Source organism: Solea solea, chromosome 13 (assembly GCF_958295425.1).
Source record: "Solea solea chromosome 13, fSolSol10.1, whole genome shotgun sequence".
NCBI lineage: Eukaryota > Metazoa > Chordata > Actinopteri > Pleuronectiformes > Soleidae > Solea > Solea solea.
Genome location: NC_081146.1, coordinates 13,213,492 through 13,238,477, shown reverse-complemented (window position 1 = coordinate 13,238,477; position 24,986 = coordinate 13,213,492).

Below are 24,986 nucleotides of genomic sequence, written 5' to 3'. Positions count from 1 at the left end.
AATCAATACCGTGTTGGATGATCCTGGCGGAAAAGTACTGTGATTTCCCCTCCGTCACAGGGCCAAGCGCTGATATTTGTCTGTCAGCAGTGACATGCTATCTCTTGCAGGGGCACTGGGGCCAAAACACAGGTATCGATCCTGTCAACATTGATGGCCCTAATGGTATGGAGGATGAAGGAAACTGCCTGCCACTGGTAATGTAATGCACTGCATAGAATGACCTCCCGGACCAATGGAAAGAACATGATGTTTATCTGTTTTTATAGTGGGTTATACTGCAGTTCCATGCTGAAAAGTGAGCAAAGTGAATATGTTAACAAGGATAAACTTGAATGAGTATTACTTAAGCATAACTTTTTTTTCATCCAGGGTAAATATTTTTTTCTCCTAGATTCATTTACAAGTAGATTTTATTTGTTGTTTTCTCCATGGCACAACGTTGATCCTCCACTAGCAGCTACAGGGAAAATAAACATATCAGCTTTTGAGGCATCAGGAAAGCTCATTGACATGTCTCTGGGTTTATTTCTTTCCGGGGTGCACTGGCACAGCTTTGTTCTACAATAAGACGAGGGATGTAGGACTGTTACTGTGACGCTGTTTACAGGCATTTTTGTACGACTGAAAGCGTGTAAACTGAAACTACACTTGCTCCACGGCGTAGTGAAGGTCAGACTATTATAAAATGGGGCTGTCACAATCTGGCTTGACTCGCAGGAGAAGTAAAGTGACATGAGCAGGCAGCGAACAAAATTAAATGGCTTAATTAAATACATAAAAAAATAAAAAATGAATACAAAAATACCGTGTTGGGCTCATGAGCTCAATTCCTGTGTTGTTAACCAGGTGTTGTTAGATTCTCGAGAGGTAAAATGCTATCCAACTTATTCGTAGGGATGTTTTGTGCATATTAATTTTCAGCAGCTTTTCGTTGCGAAACTGAGAGGAAGAAATACTTTAAACAGATGTGACAACAAACCTTTATCAATAGGCTGCAGCTTCATTCAAGAGTCAGGCTGTACCCCCAACCTAACACACACACTCACACACACCTCCAATTATATATTTATAATTGAATAGCATTTTAAAATGCATGGCCACGCAGTTAATCCACTCGTTTGGCATAAGTTGGGAGAAATATATGAAAGAGCGATAATAATAAACCTGACCTTCCCTCAGGACCCATGTGGCTTTCTTCTCTGGAATCAAAACCCAACATAGAACCTCTCATTTCTTTAAACCGCTGGCTTAACCTTCCAGTCTGTGAAGGGAAGACTATGATCGTGACAATGCAGAACAGTTGGCTATATGTGGATCTCTCTCTCTCACTCTCTCTGTATGTGTGTGTGTGTGTGTGTGTGTGTGTAGTCAGTGCCCCTGGCTAAATCTCTTCAGATCTTTTTTTTGTTTATGTATTTCCCTTCCTAGACTGATACCCCAGGAACACGCTTGGGGCTATACAGACACAGAAAAAGTAGGAGCACAGATTATTTATTTATTGTCAAGAGTCATCACTTAGCACAAATATCAGTGAAGGGCCAAAGGACGGGACGGCTGGAGCTCTAATGCTATGAAACTTTATTGGAAAGTGTATCAATGCAGAAGGTTTGGTCCGTGACACACAGACATTACGGGCAGCTGTCTCACTGGTGTGGTCACAACAATGTAGAACTGAACTTCAGGAGTACCACTGTACCCCTTCACAGTACTGCTATGTCGTGTGTGAAATCTTTCAGGGATCTAGAGAACACAAACTCCCAGCAAACTGGTGTACAACATCAACTTAGTAATTAAAAGGATCCGCCAGAGGATGTACATCCTGTACCAGCTCAGGAAGTTCATTCTGCCTGGGTAGCTGCTAATCCAGTTCTAGACTGTCTGTTGTCTGCACAGGCTGCCACAATCTTCCTTTACTCAGCCACTAAACAAGACAAGTTAAATATACAGTACAGTGGGTATCTAGGATTGGGAATATGCTAATTGGTTTCAACCTGCCCGTCATCCAGAACACTTGCTCCTCCAGAATCAGGAAAAGGGCACTGTACACTTCTCATGCATTGGGGAAATAACCTGTACCAAGCCTGACAGAACCTTAACTAATCTACATGGTATAAAAGCAAACAAACTCTTGTGAGAAATGATAATAATAATAATAATAATAATAATAATTACTTTGCTGGTGTGCCTGTGTCATTCTGCAGTTCTGTAGTGTGTATATTTTAAACGATGGCAACAGAAACTAAGTGGTTAGCATTGGAGCTAACGGATGTGAACTTTGAAAATACTGCACCACAGGAAAGAAAGAGAGAGAGATGATGTATTGAGCTGCGGTTGGATGTCGTCTCGCAATTCTGTCATGCAACAGTCACAATCAAAACAATGTTGGATTGGAACCCACGGGCAACGGATTTCGTGTGTGTATTGATCACTTCATATCAGGGACAGAATCCAATGCTTAGTCGCCTTATTGTGTTGTTTATTTGACATGCATTTATTGTGATGTTCTGCGTACTGGAAATCTGGAATGACGTCCGCTCCGGCTGTTTCCATACTAGTGGAAATCACCCTGGGGGCATGACAAGGGTCACTTTCGTTCAGTCTGTTTAGTTCGGCAGTATTGCAAATGTCCCCACTGCGGGACAAATAAAGGACTATCTTATCTTTTCTTATATTTATATCCCGCAATCTGCATGGATTCACGGTGCACAACGTACTCTGACAACTTGAAAACGTTTGTTGCCACCATGGTGGTGTCTCTTTATGTCTCATGCTCTGTAGTGCAAGACTTAGAGAATTTAGACAGCTTAAGGATTTAAAGTCGGTGAAAACACAAGTATTAAAAACACAAGTGTTAAAAACTGTGTGACGTTAAAGCCAAAATGTGCGATAGCGCGTGATTATCATAGGAAACAAAACCCGGAGCAATACAAAACCGGATCATCATATACCTGCATGTCATCACGCCCATTACAGCTTCTCAGGTTATCAAGCAGACGCCATCGCCCTGCAGTTAAGCTACAGTACACAACACAGAGCACAATACCATTTGATAACTTGTCAGTCACGGACAGCTGAAAAAAGGCACATACACACAAACGGACACGCAGATGTGCCAACCAAATACTCCGAGAGCTTTTGGATAGAAACAGAGAGTGACAGTGATAGAATTTACTGTGATGGTATCAGCAAAGCAGTCATCACAGCTTTGGCAGATTGGAAGGCCATCAGGACCTATCTCCCTGGCTCTGATCAGTGTTCACATCCTGACATCAGCCCGCAATGTTAACTCCAGGCCCTGAAAAGGGGCCATGAACCATGATCAGCAATATCAAGCAACCAGAAATAGAAATCCATTTTCTTGCCTCGAGGACAACGGGGTTGAATGAATATCAGTGGCCTTCTGGTCTGGACTGGTCAGGTCTTATACTTGGGTGTCTGTATCTCTTCCTCAGCTCTACCACGTAAGGCCCCTCAGCTGTTTTCCTCTCTCCTCTTGTTCTGAAGGTTAAAGGATTAGGAGCTGTGTTTTCAGACCGGATTGCTGTCCTGGCATGGATTTAGATTTTGGCCACACACACTAGAATCTCGAGCCCAAGCACACACAAGTACACATATGTACATATAAACACACACAGACTGTTTCTCACACACACCAACAGCACCAGCGCTGAGCAGGAGGTTGTGGGGATTAGCAGGAAATACCACAAGATGGTGGCCAAAGCATTTTCCCTTTCTTTACGGAGCTAAATAACAAAATGAGAACAAACCAGAGGTGCTTGTATGAAGTTGTTTTGCACTCTGCCCTCCATCTTCCACCCTCCTCCCTTCCTCTGGTCTTGTCTGAACATGCTGTTTTGCTTAGAAACATATCAAGATGCCTGTATAGCCAAGCAAAGTTGTGATGAATTATTGATCCATGACAGCTTCATCAGAGCACCTTGTTGTACACGGACTTGGCATTTCTTAACAGTGAATTTACAGAGAACCGACACTAATGCGCTCATGTCGTCCAAAGTTGTTTACAAATTGGGTGCGAGTCAGTGGACCTTTTAAAAAAAAAAAAAAAAAAAGTCAAGGTCCGAGGACTGACATGACTGCCTTGAAAGCATCAACGAGTGCAGAGGGGAAAGTGTGCCTGTGCGCAGGACTGTGTGTGTGTGTGTGTTTGGGTTTGCATGAGGGAACATACACCAGACTTTAAAAAATGTATGAAGAACACAGCCCTTTTTCTTTCTCGGCACAGCGAAAGAGAGCAAACGGTTCCCAGAATGCCAGGGGAAAACACAGTTCAAATAGTGTGAGGTCGAAGGGAGCAGATCAGAGAGAAAGCTGTTTGCAGTTCAGGCCTACAAGGCAATTCCTCCCCTGACTCCCAGGTGAGAGAGCTCAAAGAGAAATAAACCTGAGGTACCAATTTGCTGAGTTTTGTTCAATAGATAGGAGAGAGTCTAGAGAAATTACCCAGAGTGCACAGAAGCTACGGCCGGTAAACAAAATAAGGATGGTTACATTTTATATTCTCTCTCTGTCTTTCTTCATGCTTGAAGGAGACAACCTCTTTGTCTCTGCCTTACTTGTGCTGCATATGAGTGCAAGTAGACAGAGCACAGGTGACATGTACTCCGTTGTCTTAATCCCGACAACTTCTGTGCAAACAGAACCTCTTTTCACTCAGATGAAGAGAAACAAAAAAACATTATAAAAGCAGCTTTAACTTTGGGTGTTATTTATTCGGAATTATCTACCTCTTTCCAGGTAGCAATTCTTATCAACACTGTGGTTTTATGTAGCTGTGTGTTGATTTTCATAATGTGATGATGAGTTATGTGCAGACAATTGGGAATAACTTTTCATACACCATATCCTCTCTTTCGGGTACACATAAACACAGACAGGAGCTCTGTGGCTTTGAATAATTGCAGCAATAAATATTCCACAGCAAAGATAACAAACAGTATTATTTCAAACCCAACAGACATGGAGGTTTCATCATAACGCCCATGATAAAACTGACTGTGACATACATCGCAGGTCACCTCTCACCCATTTTACAATATGCCCTTCCATGCTAAAGTGAGTTGAATTCCCACACATCACGCAAGCGGGAGCCCCTCTATTTGCACCAGTCCCTTCAAACAATCTATTCACACAGATTACGATCGGCACAGATTCAATTATTCCTGAAACCATAACCGCAATAAAAGCAGTGACAGCGCTATATATTAACACCAATATTTTATTTTTGATAATGCCAGCATTTCCTGTTTCAAAAGGGGCCGCGTGGCCGATTTAAAAGGCTCTGCTGATTTATTTATTTTCTAAGCATTTCAAAAAATGTTCTTAATTTTAAGTGTAAGTTCAAGATTCACTGTGGTTAAAGTATACACCTTTCTATGTTGCTATGCAGACACTGTATCATTTCAGCACACTGAAACACAGGGCCCAAGACAAGAGGTTTATGTTGCATATGTTTAAATATTTTGACAACGCCTTCTGCACATTGGTGATGCTTGAGAGGCCAGCTTAAGAGATGGGCATATTTTTATGACTGACTGCAAAGGGAAAGAGAAAGAGCAAAGAGAGAGAGAGAGAAAGTGAGTGAATGCCTCAGAGATTCACAATGTAGAATTTAGATGTATGGTAACAGATGGCAAGCCATGCAGAAATCAAAAAAACGGTTTTCATTTCCCTTTGATTTCGCCGTGGTAATATTAGATGCAAATGGAAGCCATAGTACAGGACGGCTGGTCTCAGAAACAAAGACAAACATTTCTCGAGGTTTGCTTTTCTTTGGCGCCACTTTTTTGTGAAAGTAAGTGCTGCAGATTGCTTTACCTGTTTGTGTTGAGCACATTAATTTCTGGGAGCTGGGAACTACAGAGGAGCAAACTCCAAACAATCATCTGTCGAATGCAGAGAGGGCCTTGGAAAAAAAAAAAAAAAAAAGTCGTCATTGTTTCCACAGGACCGACTTCATCAGAGCCATGCGAGTAAAAAAAAATAAAAAAAAATAAAAAAAATACATATATGCCCACACCATGTGACATCACTCCCATATCACTCAACAACTGACTTGTTTGATCCTAATTGCAATATGTTGCAAAAGCAGGGCCTGGTACCACGGAGCTGTTTTCAGACTGAGGGAAATTAATTTTCATTGTGTGGCTGCTGTAATGTCACAGATGAGGACCGCCCTGACCTCAGCTTGAACTCATCAGTCGAAATGAAGTTGTTCACTCAGCTGTAGAAGACAAACCATAGTCGCTGCAGATTAATCAGCCCCATCAGAGAATGTGCGATGAATGGCTCCTGCTGGAAATGGCTTCCACTCACTTCCACTTTGACCTTAAGAAATGTGGGATTAGAGGGAGTGCAAAGCAAGACCCTGATGTAATGTATGATATACTAAGTTTTATAGAGATTTAAATTAGATGTCTCACCTAATGTGTGATCTGGGGGGTTAGCGTGCCTGTGTGTGAGTGTGCTTTATGAAGTGCACTACCTCACAGCTATTCTGTCACTGCGCGTGTGTGTATATAGGGACATTTTTACAATGTAATTACGGCGCCAGGCATTTTATGTTTTCCGTATGATTTCTCTTCAGTGCCATATGCAACACAGCTGTCGAAGAGTGCGGCCATGCAAAAAGACACCGTGGCGTATTCTACGGTCGGCACTGCTCTCCAGATGTCCTTGAGAACACACTTCAGACACACACAAAAAAAAAAAGAAAAAAGAAGAAGAGCGATAAGACAAGTTGGTTTTGGAAGGAGTCGTCATTTCTGGTGAAGCTGGAGTCGTATGCTGTCGGGCTATTTATCAGTCAGAAAGAAGCGTCTCTGCTGAATTTGACTGCCAACGGTGAAGCCAAACGGTTGTATTGTCGACAGCGATATCAAGACAGAATTGTAAACATTTGGAAATCCCAGTCAAGAAGGGGCTTTTTGACAAGAGACAAACAATGTTTGCGCTTCCTGGAAACTATAAGCTGCAATGTTTTGAATCTCTGATGACACAATTCTGAATTTACATGAGGGATTTTTTATATTCAAACACATGCAAACACACACACACCAAGGCCATCAATACTCCAGTGCTTGACTATTTTTCATACATTGTAAACCTTTGGGCCACATGGCGGAGTAGTGGCTAGAACTGTAGCCTTGCAGCTAAAGGGGAGGGGGGGGGGGGGTGCTTTCTCCAGGGAGTTTGCATATTCTCCTCATGTGTGCTTGGGTTTTCCAAACAATACACGCAGAGGTTAATTGGACACTAAATTAGCCGTAGATGTGAATGTGAGAGTGTGTGGTTGTTCGTCTGTGTATGTTTGCCCTGTGATGGCCTGGCGACCTGTCCAGGGTGCGCCCCGCCTTTCGCCCTGTGTCAGCTGGGATTGGCTCCAGCGACCCGTGATCATGAGGAGGATAGAGCGGTGGACAATGAATGAATTTGTGTGAATGTAAACCCTTGCCAGTCTTATATTGCTGGCAGTACCTATCATAGGCTATGTAAAGGCGTTTCAGCAACTAGAAACTGAAAGCCATACATTATGTAGCTGTCAGGGGATGGCAATTTGTCAGAGACTTTACAGCTTCTTGGGTATTGAAACTCGAAGCTTTTTGCTTCTGTATGAAACTTTGATAGGCGGAAGAGAATGGAATACGATCCCATTATTTTCCGGCTTTGCACAAGCCTGACCATATGATTTACTCAAAAGCCTTCTCCTGCAGAGAGAGAGGAGACAGGAGAGTTCTTGAGTCATTGCATTTGCATGCATTAGAGTTTGCAAGACTAATGTTTTGGAAAACAAGAATAGGGGAAAGTGTAAAGCTGAAAATGACTCTGCGTGACTGGATTTGGTTTGTATGCTTCTGAAGGAAAGGTTCTCAATGATATATCCAACTGGAAATTTTTAATCTCACAGTTGAAAACTTTAAACACAAAAGCTACTCCTCAGGTTCACTCACTTAATCTGCATTCATAATTGCCACAGCTTCTTAAAAAAAAGAAAGATGATTACTCCTGCAGCTGTTCAACTTGGTGTTTGGGTTGACTTAGATAACAAGCAGTGAAAGAAAGCTTTGACCCTAACCCAAATGAATCATATAAATATATTAAAATCTGCTACATTTTATTGTAATGGGGGCCAATTGATTTAATGGATTTTACACGGAAACAAATGCTTCTGCATTACAGTATATTACACATCACACGTGAACAATGAGTAAACATTGGCGAAGGACAAGTGCATTTGGTAGTGTTATTTTCCAAAAAGCGGCTGTTACAATACAAGAAGCCGTCCACGTCTCCATCCGGCACCAAATCTCTTCCAGTGTTTGTCATGCACACCATTGTTGAAGTGCTTACAAAGATTGAAGATTATCTTCCCCTCACTGGGCAAAGCATGCTCGCAGCATAAACTCACATTTATAATTCATTGGGAAAATAAATTGTCAAGACTTTAAGAGAACACAATGCATTTTGTACTGGGCAACACTTTGCCTCTTACTCTGCAAATTATTTATTGTTTCCTCTCCTCCCTTGGGCCCTGGCCTCGTCTGAAGCAACTTCAAATTGGCTGCACTGGTCTGTGAGTTTATAAACCTCTGTTGCGTTCTGTGCGTCACAGTCTAACATTGTAGATGTAACATCTTTGAAAAAAAATAAACAATTTTTCCATCCTTTATGCCATAGCCTATTATTACTTTTTATTAAAGCGGTACTGCACACCTATGCAACACATTATAGTTTTCTAGGGTGTTTGAAAGGTTGGTGCTTAATTAGAATTGGTTGTTTGGTGCTTGTCTAATCTACCTCTTGACTAAAGTGCCCTTGCTACCAAACTGCAGCTCTGTGAAGCTGCTCATTTTCAAAAATGTACATGTAACTATATTGAAAAATGGTAGAAAGTTGGTTTGGATTGAGTTGGCAATTGAGGCAGAGCAAGAAGCTTGAGTGTCAGTGTTGTCCATATTGTTAGCTCTTATAAAACGACATGGAACTGCAAGGTGCCCATGTCTTTAAAGACATTTCAACATTCATGATCCCGAGCCGTTGGCTCCAGCCTCCAGTGATGCCCGAGTTGTGTGGCTAACGATTATACGTAAAATGTGCGAATCAAGAACATCACACTGCATCAATACCGGACACTGCCTTAGCTTTGATGGTGAAGAAATAAGGTAAACATCATTGACATTGAAATGCATCTGTATGTATAAAAAGTTACAGTGTGCAAGTTGATTTAAAGTTGATATGAAATAAAATAAATAAATGTGATTACAAAAAAAAAGATAATTTGATCACCTAATGGTTATTTTACACTATAAAAATGACCACTGATTAGACAAATACACGGGGTCTGAAGTCAGCTATGAGCTTTGGAACTTGCAATGTGCATGACAGATATTTTTAAAACATGGCCCAAATAATAGATAAACGATGATGATTTTCTAAATAATCAGCATGTTAATCATTTATCTAAATTATAACAGTTGCATTCCATTGTTTTTGTGTGTGTTAGCTAAATATAATAAGCTAAATACGTTGACGTTTCTCACATGTGCGATCTTTGTATAAAACAACATGAGGGATATCGTCCTGACCTAAAGCGGTAGAAGATGGATGGATGGATGATAAAATATTCTAAAAAATAAACAATGAGGTGATAGGAGAAACACAGAAAAATGGGTCACTCTCTCAATGAAAACACACACACACATAAATGGAACGTAAATGTTTTCTGCATATCTCCGGGCCACACGATTAAAAAACTTTACTGGCTAATAGAATTATCTGCACTGTTCTTCATCTATTGTTTGATACAAGAACTCATCAGTCATGCTGCCTTTATGCTATTACACACACACACACAAGCATGGGGGCGATAGGAGGGCTGTTGATGCAGCACCTCACACATTGTAATTACATAAACAATGGTGGCATGTGATATGTTATTAGGATTGGAGAGGGGAGTTTGGGGAAGCGGGGGGTGCATGGGGGGGTGAGTGGTGAGGGGGTTGCTGGTTGACTCCTCTGAGGTCTTTGTAATTCCATATTTGATAGTGAGGCTTACAGCAATTAAGATGTTTAATTTAAGGATTTAAGGGCTAAGAATTAAGACAAGAAAAATGAAAAAAAAAAAAGAATCATTGGTGGCGGAAGTTTTGGTTGCATCCGACTACATTTGCATGTTGATATTTTTTTCTCTCTGATTCCCCCCCCACCCCTCTTCCATGTGTCCCCCCCCCCAGACCCTCTTCTTGAAATGCAAGGGACTGAAAGGATGTGAGGGGAGTTGATCGTTGCATTGCACTGATAAGCAAAAATGTTTCCAGACCGTAAAAGAACTCTGTGGTGTGTGAGAGGGATAAACTATAATCTGCCACCACACACTGAACTTGACTGCTAATATTTGCATTGGAAATCAGACAGAAGTTATGCTAAGCTTTCCCCATTATAGCTCAACATGCGTGTGAAAGGTCTTCCCCTCCTTCATTTGAATATGGCCTCTCATGCATCAGAAAAATACACTTTTGGATGAGTGGAGGATGGGATGACAATTTATGAGGATGCTTTTTTTTTTTTTTTAAATGATCTCTTCGTAAGGTGCAATCCCCAGCCCCCTTGCATTTTCAATGTATATAAATGTATGTAAACCGATCTAAAAGCTAAGTGAAGGGCTTTATTAGGGTGTAGGATTTTTTTTTCTTTCATTCTAACACCAAATTAAAAATTCATACACGTGTAAATAATTAAGAATTAAAAATTTTAATAAAAAAATCATGAAGAGAGACAAATGAGACAATATGAACTTGAAATTTGAAACTGGATGTTTATATTTATTTGTTTTAGATAAAAAATGGATTGATTGTCATTTTAGTTTTATGTGTAGGTAACTGGAAATGACAGACCATCTATGATTCCTCGTGTTCAGGCAAGATGCAGGCAGATAATAACAACAGTTTTTTTTCTAACTGCTCCTTTACGATCATGAAAGGTGTTAAGTTGAAATATGCATTAGGAATTTATGTTTCAATTTCATATTGTGTTAATGGGTAGATTTCACACACAAATACACACATTAATTTGCTGGAGACTTACTCTAACCTTAACCATAACTAGTGCTGGCCTAACTCTAACCCTGACCTTAACATGACCTCATCCACACCATACAACAAGTCTTCACCTTAAAATAGAATCATTTACATAATGGGGACTTGCTTTTTGTCCCCATAAGGAGGACAAGTCCCTATAATGTGACTGTGTAAACAGATTTATGTCCCTACAACATGAGTAATACCTGGGACACACACAAAACAACATATTTTCCCGAAACTAAAGCTTGATGTCATGAATCCAATCATGTTTATTTTCTATCCAAGACCCACCTTAGAAAAATCGGTTCATTTGATCAAGCCAGAGTTGTGCAGGATTGAGAAGATGAGCAATCAAATGCATATGTAAATCGAAGTGTAATCATTGTTCAACTATTGAAAAACTATGATATAAGGGGATAGTTTATATATAGTGAGATAGCACACTGCCACCATCATGCAAACGTGTTAACATTAAGAAGCACACAGCAGAGGGTGAAGCTGAAGGGTGGGGGAAACCCTTGTTGTCCATATTATCAGTGATAAGCACTTTTTTCAACCAGACAGCTTCTCCAAATTTTCCCAGTCATGTGCTCTAATTCGAGCGCAACGGCTATTTACACCTGCACATAACAACTGTTTATCATATGTCCACAAACTGTGGTTTTGGTTTTTGTCACTGTGTTAGACTAAGTGTCTCTGGACCACACAGGCAGCTTCCTATATGCTATATATAGTAATTTCCCCCTGTCAATTTATACCGTATAATCATTATTTGCAGTCCTCTGCCCTCAGGATGTCTATAATGTCTTTATGTACATTGGGTGTAATTATAATCTTCAGCCACCTTTTACACTTGAATGTAAACTATACCACGGAACCTTTCATCAGCATCATTGCTTGCACACGTACAGATATGTTATGACTGAAATGCCAAGCCATGCTCATTTGTGTTATTAAATCTTTCTTAAAATACTCTTTCTAAAAATAATAACAATAATGATAATCATTTTTGGAAATATATAAATAAAAAAAATATCAGCCTAATGCCTAATAAATGCTTGAAAATACAAAGGAAACATTATCACTTCTCACATCCGTCCATATAGAGTATCTAATATGCTCATGGTGGTTAAACACTCGGGCATCACATTGTTATGTGCAGTTGAGTTCACAGGCATTTAGTGCATTTCCACATGACTAGACATTAAGAAGAGGATCATGTGAACAGGCTTTGCATGGAGCCGGGCTTTGAAAAGTGATTTTAAAAAGAAATTATAATGTAATGTCATTTAGTATCACACTGAGGGGAAAAAACTGTGTGAAATTGTGCAGATAATCAGCTAAATCTCTCAACATGAAAAGATAATTGCTCCAGAAATTAGCTGTACCTGAGGTCCATTTGTTTGGTCATGGCTAGTTTCATATATGGCAATGATCGGATATTAGCACTAATTAGAGCCGGGTCAGAGTTCTTGAAGGTCGGACATTAATGTGTAGAATCATTGGAATGCTAATTATAAACAGATTAGAAAGTTACGGTGCTTTATGGGGAGCTATTTAGTGATTTAAGGCATGATTTTTGTGTAGTAAAGGATTATCCATGAGCAGGGGAAATTAAGCTTCACTTTCCTTTTCCATTTTAATTGATTTCTTCTACTTTCTTTTTTTTCTTCAATTTTTCATGCGTTTTTTTTTTTTTTTTATAGCTACAATTACACAAGCTGACACAAGAAGGGGGGAAAAATTGAATCATTTTAGAATCCCATCCAATGAGGATTCCTCATTGATGTTTATTTTACTTATGTCTCTCATTCAGTAAGAAAAATAAAAATTAACTGTTTCCATTGATATCCATCCATCTTCCACCATTTTAACCTCCACATGAGGGTCGTTGGGGGGGGCGATGGTGGGGTACACCAGGTCACAAGGCCACATAGAGACAAACAACCATCCACTCTCACCTACAGTCAATTTAGAGTGTCTAATTTGCCTAATCCCCAAATTTGCATGATTTTTGGGACTGTGGGAGGAACCCGGAGAAATCCCGAGCATACGCAGGGAGAACATGCAGACTCCATGCAGAAAGACCTTTGTTCTGACCGGGTCGCAAACCCGGGTCTTCTTGCTGCAAAGGCAAGAGTGCAAACCACTACACCAACCGTGTGGCCCTCCATTCTTATCTGCATCTCAAAATGCCTTTCTGACCTGATTTTGGATGTCTGTGGGTTTGTTTCTTGTAATAGCAGCATTTGTATTACAGCTCGGTGGAAACCAACTGTGTCGTCTCCGACTCAATTCTCGCTCACCTGGCCTCTCTGTCAGCTCATAGCTCCCCTTATCAGTAAAGGAACTTCCCACTTAGGGCTAACTGAAAACCGTTTATTCACTGCTTCACCCAGAGCCTTGCAATAGCCGAGGAAACCACACACACCATCTGTGTTCCTTTGTCTAGCACACATTTCCACACAGACGCGCACGCCGAACACACATCCATGTACAATCGAAAGAACTGTGTACTCACGGTTAATTTAGAATCCACCCAGTCTATTCTTCTTAACTGCCTCTACTTCTACTGCCTTGCTCTTGTATAAAACTGTGTTTTTTTATCAATCTCAAACAAGACCAAGTCACTAATCTTTGCTTCAGTTTAAAATATGATCCATCCACTTTAAATACCATTAAAGTACAATGTACAGTGGTACAACAGTGCCACACATTTAGATCTAGCTGGGATGTTTACAAGGCAACTTCTAAATAATACCATTATTTTATTTATTTTTTAACGCAACAACTGACAGCAATCATGATACGTTAACAAAAAAAAACAAAAAAAAAAGCTCTGTAAATGTAGGTCCTGATGTGTAAAAAAGCACAGACAAGAAATTAGGCTTTAAAACACCCGGTGAATCCAACGTCAGGTCACTGCATGCCTACCCCTCATTTCTCACTTGTGTCACAACGGAGCTTTATGAATTGGCCTCAGATGATATCTTTGCTCCTGAACCCTCCCTCTCTCCCACCATACTCTTCCACTGTGCATCCCCCCCCCCCCCCCCCCTCTCTCTCTCTCTCTCTGATATTTAGTAACGGAGAGGAAAGGAGTCTTAAGGGGCTTGAGCTGACTCAGCAGATCAGAAGAGAGAAAAGCACTGCTAGTAGCTGGGAGGTTGTGTGAGTACATATGTCTGAGTGTATGTGTGTGTACGTCTGAGCGTGCATGTGTTTGTGTGGTTGCACCTTGTCCATTTTTTTTTTTTTGCACATCCATAAGTTCATAGCCAGGAGGTTTGAACCATGCTGCCCCCCGCCCCCCCCCCTCCTCGATAAAACTGTCGTCAGAACATGAAAGCATCAAAACATCAAACGGGACATTTAATTGTGCCGGAGAGAGTGCACGTGTGTACGTGCACGTGTCTGGAGAGGCGGTGTTTGGTATCGTGTGCACATGTTTGTCTGCAGGTGTGTGATTGTTGGTGTACTATGCGTCCTTAGGCCTGAGTGAATGTCTGTGCTTCCACAAGCAGGCCTTTGTGTTTCGTGTACGTGTGATGATTTGTTTATGATGATTTGTAAGAGCGGTAAACATCTGTGGCTCATTAACTCCGAATAAGTCACCAACTTATCACAAAACACAGAATGCTCCTCATCCCCTGGCAAACTGTTGATGCAAAAAAAACAAAAATAATAATAATAATAATAATAATAATGGACCTATGAAATATGGTATGAAAAAAAAAATCCCATATACAGCCTTAGGTCAGATTCATGTCCATATTAAAACATTTCCTTCTCAACAGAAATTTGGTGACACATTTTCCGACATTTCTCTCGCCTCTCTCATTGTGTCTGTCACTCACCGCCGACTTGTCTGCTTTGGCAGCTTGTCTTTCCCAATCCCTCTCTCTGCCTATCATTGGGGTCCTTCTGTCCCTCCATCCCTCTGCCTATGCATCCATTTGTCTGTCTGCGACAAAGACAGACAAGCCCGTGCATCTCCGAGCACCCCCCCACCCCCCCCCCCCCACACTCCCACTCCCCTCACATGCACGAGAAAACCACCCACCCTCCCACAAGTCCTGCCGAGGCGAGATTAAACAACAAAGTGGCTCGATTAATCCATTTGAAGTGATGTGGCATTAGGGCTTGGAAGGAGATGGGCTAACAAACACACAGTGCCCCAGCTGTGTGGGCTGCAGATAGAGAGAGGGGGTAGTGAAATTAATTGACCTCCACGGTAGCAATTAAAAACAAAGAGGGGAGAAAACAAAACAAAACATGGGCTTGTGCCTGTGAAACATCATGCTACTGCTTGGATGAAGAGATGGTAAGAGAAATTGGAATGAGTCTGAAGTGTGGTTGATTGGCTGAGGGGGGGGACGGGGACATGACTGCATGTATGGGCGTCATTTCCTAATAAACACTGTACATATATATATATATATATATATATATATATGCACTTTCCAACAACACAGGAACAAATGACAAAGAGCAACCACGCTGTTTTTTTTTTCTGACACCCAAAGAACTACATTTCACTCACTTCAGACTTCCATCACGGACCACCAAGCACACTCACCGAAGGTGTCTGAACAGAAAAGGATCTGAAATGTCTTCATCATGACGACATGGCATTTATTTGAGGTTGCTATCATTAAACACTGGCTGCCACACCAGGAAAGTGTGTCAACACCGTACCTTGCTCATTCCCTCACATCACCGCAGGCTTTTTTATGAATCCAAGTTGAAGAGTGCTCTTTGACTGCACTGTCTGCATCTCTTCAGACTCTTTCCACCGCATCTCCTTTCTGACTGAGCATTTAAATTGAAATACACGGGGCCTCCCACATATCCAGCTTGTTGTTTCTTGTGTAAATGATGTTGTGTGTTCAAGCATTTGTTTATCCTTAATCCTTACTTTATCCTGCCTGACATAAACCTAGTGATTTTTTTTCTTCTTGGCAGCAGGGCCGGCAGCACTGCAGAGGCATGCCAGTGGCAGAGGCTGCCTTTGATCCTCCATCTCAACCACACACCTGAGTGATGATGGCTCTGCTTGTAGCTTTATCCCTCTGTACTCCAAGTCTTTCATTACGCACCCCTCCCATGAATGCTGTCATTGATGGGCAGTGGAGACACCCATGTTTAATGTACTTATAGGTGGTTAGAGGAGATTATTTCAGGGGCTGATGTTTTGTCTTGCAAAGTTGAGCAGAGATGGGGGCTCCCGGGGGGGGGTTCTGGTTTGAAAACTCTTTAATAGCTCATGTTTGGTAAACAAGCAGCCCTTTTTTGCTGAGCACATATGAATTTTCTTCTAGCTCTGCCCTGTGTGTCTGGCTGCTTTTCAGACCCACCTTAATGTGCACTTATCCATTGAACTGTTTGGATTATTCATAAGCAGATAGGTATTGGGAGCAAATAGCAACCGCTATATACAGTAGCAACCTCTGTTTAATGTTTTACACATCCTTATGTCTATGGTGAACACGGAACCCCTCACGTCTGGCCTGTTCCTGCACCATGCAGCTCCAAGTGTCCTGGATACAGTCTCGATGATTACACATTATGTTAAAAGACAAATGCCTCACTGAAGTACTGAAGAACAAAAATCCTGCATGGTCTTACAAGAGAAGGTGGACCTCTCTTTTTGTCTCTCTCCATGTGTGTGTATGTTAGAAAGAGTGAGGAAGGGCAGGGGGGAGAGAAAGAGGCAAAAGGTCAGATGCTGGCAGTGTTTTTGGAATTACTCAAAAGTTCACAGGGCGCAAAAGAAGTTCCACATGACAGCTTTAATGCTGTTTACGCTTATTAATATTTGCATGCCACCAATGGGTCAGATTTGTATAGTGCAGAATGACAAACCCTATGACCTCACATGGGAACACACACACACACACACACACACAAGTCAAGCATCACATAACACATTAATCCAAGAAATTAAAAGTTGTTCGTGTTCAATTCAATACCTACACGTCAGTAATGGAATTAGATATAAACTGATTGTAAACTGCACTTTTTGTGTTTCCTTATTTTATCTTTATACAGTTTTAACATCATAGATTGCCAAGAAAAATCAAGGTTATCCCAAAAAAAAAAAGGAGCAACATCTGGGTTTTATCCGATTCTTAATACAGTTAAGCTATCCTTATATTACATCCCTTCACTTCTTAGCTGACTCAAATGAGAAAAACGTACCGAGTGCTCGCTTCTGTTTCCTCCCATTTAAGATTGTGTCATTTTGATATATGCACAGTGAAATGTGGAAAATATCAGTTCTCTTCCCTAGCTATTTAAACATATTTCATTTCTTATGGCTCCTAATTCATCTCTATTGGAGCATCAGGTTATTGTGTTACAGACATATGTCTTTGGTCTACCCGCTGCTGAGAGGGCGATATTAGATTTATGATGGACAAAATATTGCAGGGATTCAAAACGTTCACCAAGAAACTTGTAGACATCCACTTGTTGCTGCTCGTCACTCGGCAAGTGTCTCATTAAGTAGCACGTACTGTCTGAGGAGAACCACATATCTCTGCTTACTTGTGTTTGTGAAACGTGTTTATGTACTGTAAGTGATTGGACAGGGGTTGAACAATTTGAATATAAACAACAGGTTTATTCCCATTGAACATACAACAGCCTTCCAGAAAAGTTATTCAGTTATGTTAGATTACATAATGATTACTGGTCTGCATTTATATGGCATCTGTCTAGTCTCAGTGCCAAATCAAAATGCTTTTACACCCATTATCTACATTTTCCCTAACACACATCTATCATACATGGGTACATGCTGTCGACATAGATGTCAGGGGTAACGTTTTTGGCCCAGGGAAACAACAGCATGTAGACTAGCAGAGGGTGGGATCGAACCCACAACCCTTCAGGTCGTACAACTGATGCACAGCCATTCAAAGCCTCAGCATTCTGACAGGACATGGAAAGTTTCTTAATGGAATGGCAGCTAAGAGGCAGTGGCCGTTCATAAGAGTTGTTCCCTCTCAGTAATAGCAGCACAAGTGGCCTTTTAATTTTATTGAATGTTAAAATGATTGCTCAATTAATCTTTACATCTTCACAAACCAATATACCCATTAAAAGTGGTACTCATTTAATCAAGAGATTCATCTTACCCTTGCATTCATTTTTCAGTTTTTTTTAACAGCACCACATACAGTATGTCTGCACACTGATGCGCAAAGATGAGCCATACATGAAATATACAGCCATCGCATCTGGAGTCCATCAGGCTATGTCAGCTTGCGTCGTTATACATAATAAGTGTTAGCATTTTCCTGTCAGTCCTGAGACTGGAAGTCTTTTTTAACGGGACACATTCTATCTACATGCTCATTTATGAGCTGCTACCATGAGTTTTACTCAGCGTATAGTTCCTGCATCCTTTCGCTTTCATCTCAACGGGCACTTCTGTTACTTAATAGCAAATGGTGTGTGTAAGCATTTATTATTTCAGCACTTAATAACAGACAACCCTAATAGATCCCTGGTGAATTCTGTGTCTGGGTGTGTGCATTTGTGCGAGCGGGTGGGCGGGGACACGGAATGGGTATCTGACAACAGTAAAAAGGGGGGAAAAAAAATGAAAAGGGGTTAATTTGGTTTGGCTCAGGTGAGGTAATTATTCCTTTCCCCCACTTCACTGCACACCAATAATAATTATTAACAAGCTTAAAGTACTTGAGGAGCACTGGGAGCATGGTCGCTAACAACACAAGGCCCAGGGAAGGACGGAGGGAGAGAGGGATGGATGGTGGGATGAAGGGAGAGAAAGGGGAGGATGGGATATCATTATGCTAATGAGGCTTGCCTTAATCGCACAATGCCCATGATAATCTGCTGGGAGGAACCCAGGTTACTTGGGTCACTGGTTTGTTCCATGGCAGGCACTCATTTTTGTTTTGTTTTTTTTTTCCACTAATTTCTCACTCACATTTCCCCTGCCATGCTGTTTTCCAACAGACTATATTGGACACATGTGTTAGACATATATATATATATATATATATATATATATATATATATACATATATACACACATATATATATATATACATATACATATACATATATACACACATATATATATACATATACATATACATATGTATATTTAAAATGGGGGAAATGGAAGATTTAGCCATTTAATGTCAGGATCACAGCACACATTTACGGTTTGTTTGCCAATTACACACAAAACAATATCTATGGCAAACAAAGTTAATCCCACAAAAGACTTCTACTAACATGGTCCTGCATTGTTGTGTTCCGAAGCAAAGGTGAGGATATTAAATGAAAAAAATGCACAGAGGTTAAATACAGAAAAAATAAAGTCGTACTGGTGAGCAAATGCTGTAACCAAATGTAAATAAGTAAACACTGCAGTGGCAGGGACACAATCCCTCACTCGCTTCCCACCATTGTCCTTCTTGAGTCACGTCAGATGCGATAAAACAAATCTCAAATAATTATAATAATGATGATAATAATAATTCACCATAATATGATAACTGACTGCACGCTCCTGATTCAATGACTCAATTAAAGTTGCACTCACCTCACAAAGAGCAACTCATTTTTGTTTGTTATTTAAGACTTTGTATGTGAACAAAATAAAAGTAATCCCAAATATTGTAGAAACACAAAAACCATAAGCTTAGCAGCACAGGTTTTCAAATCTCTGAGTGGAATCCCACATTTCCAGACGGCACCAGCAGATCCTATGGTTCACCTAATCTGCCTCCATGTGCTTCCCCTCTCTTTTCCTTCCTCTCTTTCTCTCATTCCCTTTCTCTCACTAGGCTGGTATTTCTTGGACATCTGTTCTTGGCAAGCACAGCAGCAGCTCCAGTTCTGCACCCGCTCCCCGGAGGACAAGGAGGGATGTAAGGATGGAGGTTAGCGAGAAGGGAGGGAGGGAAGGAAGGAAGAAAAGAGCATGTTGAAGAAGGCGAACAGAAAACCAGAGTGTGAAAAGGGAGAATAAGAGGGGCAACAAAAACTCACACAAAACCCACACAGCAGTGAAACAACTCTGAAAGACAGCAATATGGAAGCAGTGAGGCAAGTTTTGAGTGAGTCTGTTAGCAGTAATTGGGAGAAGGGGGACCACCACTTGGGACCAGCCCTCTGGGTCACACAACAGCACTGAGCAGCCTGCTGGGGCCCAACACTGGAGTTACAAGGATTTGGGTGTTTGAGATTACTGCAGGTTTCCAGAAAAAAAAAAAAAAACCTCTTTGGTTTAAGGTTGAAGAGGGAATTTCAAAACCAGCAAAAAAAAAACAAAAAAAACTGTATGTTTGGCTACACAATACATTCTGAAACTGATCGTGGTGTTTTACAATGTTTTGAGAAAACTCAGCGTTGAAGATGATTTAATAAAACAACCTCTAGTTTTTGTTAGGCTACTATCTCGGTTTCTTTGGTATTTTTAGACGAACAAAAAATAAATTCACATCACACATTATTCTAGAAAGCAAACTAAAGCTCAGATTAACAGCAAGCAGTCAAGAATGTTGAATGGGAAAGGTTCAAAAAGTAACACTTTAAACAATTACAGATGGCAGTTTTCGGTGGAAAAAAAAAAGGGGGCAGAAAGATGGAGTGAGAGGTTGTTGAATTGTCTGGACATATAATTGACAGGGAAATCAGCAAAGGGAGGGAGACAGAGTGAGCAGTATCTTGACAGGCTTCAGGTTAAAATGATTAATTACCTCCAAGGCTTCTGTGGGTCTGGCAACTTCCTCTGGTTGCCGCTGCGATGTGTGTTGCAGGGGCCCAAGGCCCAGGGCCTGAGGTGATGCTGTCACCGTTGCTTCTTTTTTCCAATCACACTGAAAAATCTGTCTTTATTTGCTTTTTCTCCTTTTTCTTCCTGTCTCTAGCTCACTCTGCATTTTCCTGTTTCTGCTTTACCACAGCGCACTGGGTAATCCTTACTTCAATAGAGTCATCACTATCAGGCAATGAAATCCATAAACTGACACATGCAGGTCGCACAAAAGAAGAGCTATCGTGATGTCTCTTTTGCTGGCTTTTTTCCATTTTAGTCAAGGCTGGCAATTGTTTCGAGCAGTGGAGCTGCAATTAACCTTATCTTTATTATGAACCATCACCGGGTTCTTTTAAAGAGGCAACAAACAACTTCTGTGTCCTTATAGAGATTCCAGTTGAGTGATTGTCGTAAATATGCAGCAGTAGCAAGACACCAGTAATGACACATATAGGTACTTCATGAAAAACACGACAGATAGCTTGTTTCGGTACCCATTCCCTAAGCAAGGCTCATAGGGGATCACTATAAACATTAGATGGTGATGTGCGATCAGTTATAGAGTCACAATGGCAAGTTGAGGGTGACTAGTTGCCTATTTTAGCTTTAAACAAGTGACTTGCCTTTTTCTAAAAGCCACTCTACCTATATAGAGAGTCAAAGCTGAAGGTACACCGTGGGTTAACTGTGGGTATAGGCCATGACAACTGCAAATGATGACCATCCACCGACATCATCGCCTTTTCCACATGAAGTCATTCTAGTAAAAGTCATAGTTGTAAACAACAGGTATTAACGCCACAATAGTATTCACTCAGTTTCAGTTGCCCCTGAGTACACACAGTACAATAGAGACCTCAGATTCACACAAGCACAAGTCTGCATCCAGAGACACTGTATATGTATATATATATATAAAAAAGGCAGGCTCCTCACGCTTGGTCATTGTAGTGGCAACATAATCACTCTGTGTTGACAGACAACATAAATGCACTTTAGTTAAGATTATGAAAACATTGCGTTTTCAGTTAAATGTGTCGTGTCCGACGTTGTCCTTCTGAAACCAGGATATTTCCCAAACTTCATCAAATGCAACGAGGTCTCACACACGGTCATGGGCAAAAAAGGTCCAGTGCAGCTATAGCCACTACAAGTGGACAGGTTTCACGTGTATTGCTGTTTGGTCATAGTGGTACTGCCACTGCGGTGTCAAGGCAGTGTAAGAACATAGGTATTTTCTTTTCCTGACAAGAAGCAGCCTTGCATGAAAAACAACCTGTCACCATCCACTAATGCCAGCATACCCGTGGACAGTATTTTCTGAAGTGGAGATGCAGGGGTGTGAACGTAGCCTGTGTCTTACGTCCTTCCTTGATTTGGTCAATGAGCTTCGTATGGCGTATGAACATGCTCAGTGTCTTCTTCTCTGGTTTTGGTGACCGAAAAAATTATAAAGATAATTTACGTTTTGTTCAGTTTCCGTGAGGATATAGGGCAATAAAAGAAATGGGAATATAGAAGAGAAAAAAACAACAGTATTGTTACCCTTTTGTTTCATATTATTTGTCTTTATTCATTTTAGTTATTTAAAAATGTCTCAATACCAGGGTCTTACCACCCCTCTTTTTTTTAATCTTTCCCTATCTCCCTCTCTTTTATCACTCTCTGCTCTCCTCCCCGAGTCTGCTCCTCTCCCTGTGTACCCTCTTACCCCCCTTCTATTTTTCCCCACAAGAATTTTAGGCTTGTAATTTATTATTTGCAAGAGAAACTGTTATCAGAGTCAGTTTGCTATCGTGGGCCACTTCATTAATCACCTAGCCCCCTCTTCATTTGTTCCCAGATAGGCTCTGGTTCGCTGGGTTCCAGGCACTGATATAAATATGGAGGTAAGAACACTCCCCTCTTCTGTTTATCACCAAATAGAAAGACAAAAAGAAAAAAAGTTCAGACGGAAACTATCTTTTCCTTTTTAAAATCAACTTCTGTCCATCCGCATGTAGTCAAATGTTGTTCCTTCATATAATTTCACCTCTGTTGACACATTAAATTTGTTTTGTGAACAGAAAAATAAAAGCTTGAGGGTCTGCAATGGGAGCATGGCATGTTGAAGTGTGACCCCAACATATGGGACTGATCAGGATTATAAGGGGAGTTCACAAAGAAGCAGAACAAACAGACTGTGTGTGCCTTTTCAAATTCAGTGTGTGTGTGTGTGTGTGTAAAGATAAGTTTTTATTTCAGTGGAGGTTGTGAAGCCACATTGTTGTTAATATATTTTGACACTTGCAAAATCCAATATGGTTCATCAGCTGCTAAATATTTAAACTTTTTTTTTTATTATTGAAAAGAGTACTTTGAGATATTTTAACAAAAATATTGACTTTGGATCTTCTAAGAAAAAAACACTGTCAGTAAAGGTTCAACCTATTCAATCTAATTCCATGTTTGTGTGTATTCAGTGACCCACAAAGGATTATGGGAGAATGAGTTAAGGTGGCCTTGAACTATAAGAGGATAATCCTATTTTGACCCCCTGTCCCCCACACACACACACACACACACAACTCAGACCCCAATTTACCATCCCAACAGCAACGAGCCTTGCTCTTTAGTAAGGTGTGGTGAAGTGGAATTGTGTAGTATTTGTTTCTCAGTCTCTTGTAACTCCTCGTATCTAATCTCTGAGAGGGAGGTAGATGAGTAACGTGTTACTTAGCAACAGTAAACCAACTGCAAGCTTTGATTTCAAACTTTCTGATGGTCCCATTTCTAATGAACTTCATTTGGGAAATATGCATAATATGGCATAATATGCCAGTGTGCATGTGCACTTCATAGATTTGTAAAGCAAACAACCTGTAAAGCCATATCGCTTCTGTCACTCTGTACAATGACGTACACCTCGCCAAATGATCTGTATTTTGAGTCTGCAAAAACTTACATACCGTGTCGCATGTACGTGCTCATACTAAAATGAGGTTCCAGTGATGTGCAGGTAGACTGGAGGGCATGTGCAGCGGATGGTCTGCAAGGTCAAAAAAAAAGATGTTTGGGCTGCATGCAAATGTCTGCATTAGGAGCCATTCTGTCACGGACATGGATGGATGATGACTTTTACATCACACGAACCAAAGCGAATCTCAGCAGACTCATGTGAAAACTACGAATTTCCCTTAAAAAAAAAAAGTAACAACCATAGGGTGAGAATAATGATAAACCAACTTAATCCTCTGCGATACCTATACATGAGAAGAATTTGCACTCTCGACCAGGCCATAATATACACAGATCAATTTTTTTTTTTTTCTTGTTAAACTTTGACGAGCAGGTCTGACGGCTCAGCTTGTTTACATGAAGAGCTTTCGACCTCAGCGCACTCACAATACGGCGATTTTACTTTGATTTCGGTATTTTGAATATGCCCCTAATAATAATGGGGAGTACCTCTGTCTTTTGTCCTGCAGGACAAATAGTCTGAAGTGTTCAACCATCTGACCTACTTAAAGGATAAAAACCCTTAAAAAAAACATAATGGGGATGGAAGTAGCTCATTGTTGTATGGAAATTTCAACCGTGGGTTACAAAGCCATACAAAACAAAAGAGAAGACAAACACACACACACACACACACACACACACACCATCTCAAAATATATCAGCAACGTTTGGTTTGTTATTGTTGTTTTTGCTTTTCTGCACATATGTATCTAACTGTGCTAACTTGCTTAGCATTAACACTGGCTGGAGCAGAAACTTTGTTGTCGTGGAGTAGAGACAGGGTAGAGCCGGGGAGGAAATCCCCAGATGTGAGTTAGAGCAAATTCTAAACCTTGATCCCTTGTGGGTGCTTATGTGTGCGTGTGTGAGGAGGGGAGACATCAGGAAAGGGTGAATGCCGATAAGACCGACAGAAAATGAAAGACAAAACAAACAAGAGGTAATAGTTTTGTTCTCGTCACTAATAGGACATGACACGTTAAAACATAAAAGCTGCCACTTTGTTGTCGGAGGGTTTTGTAAACTGACTCCAGCTGAGTAACGTGAGGTATGTTCAACTTGAAGGGACCACTCTAATAACAGGG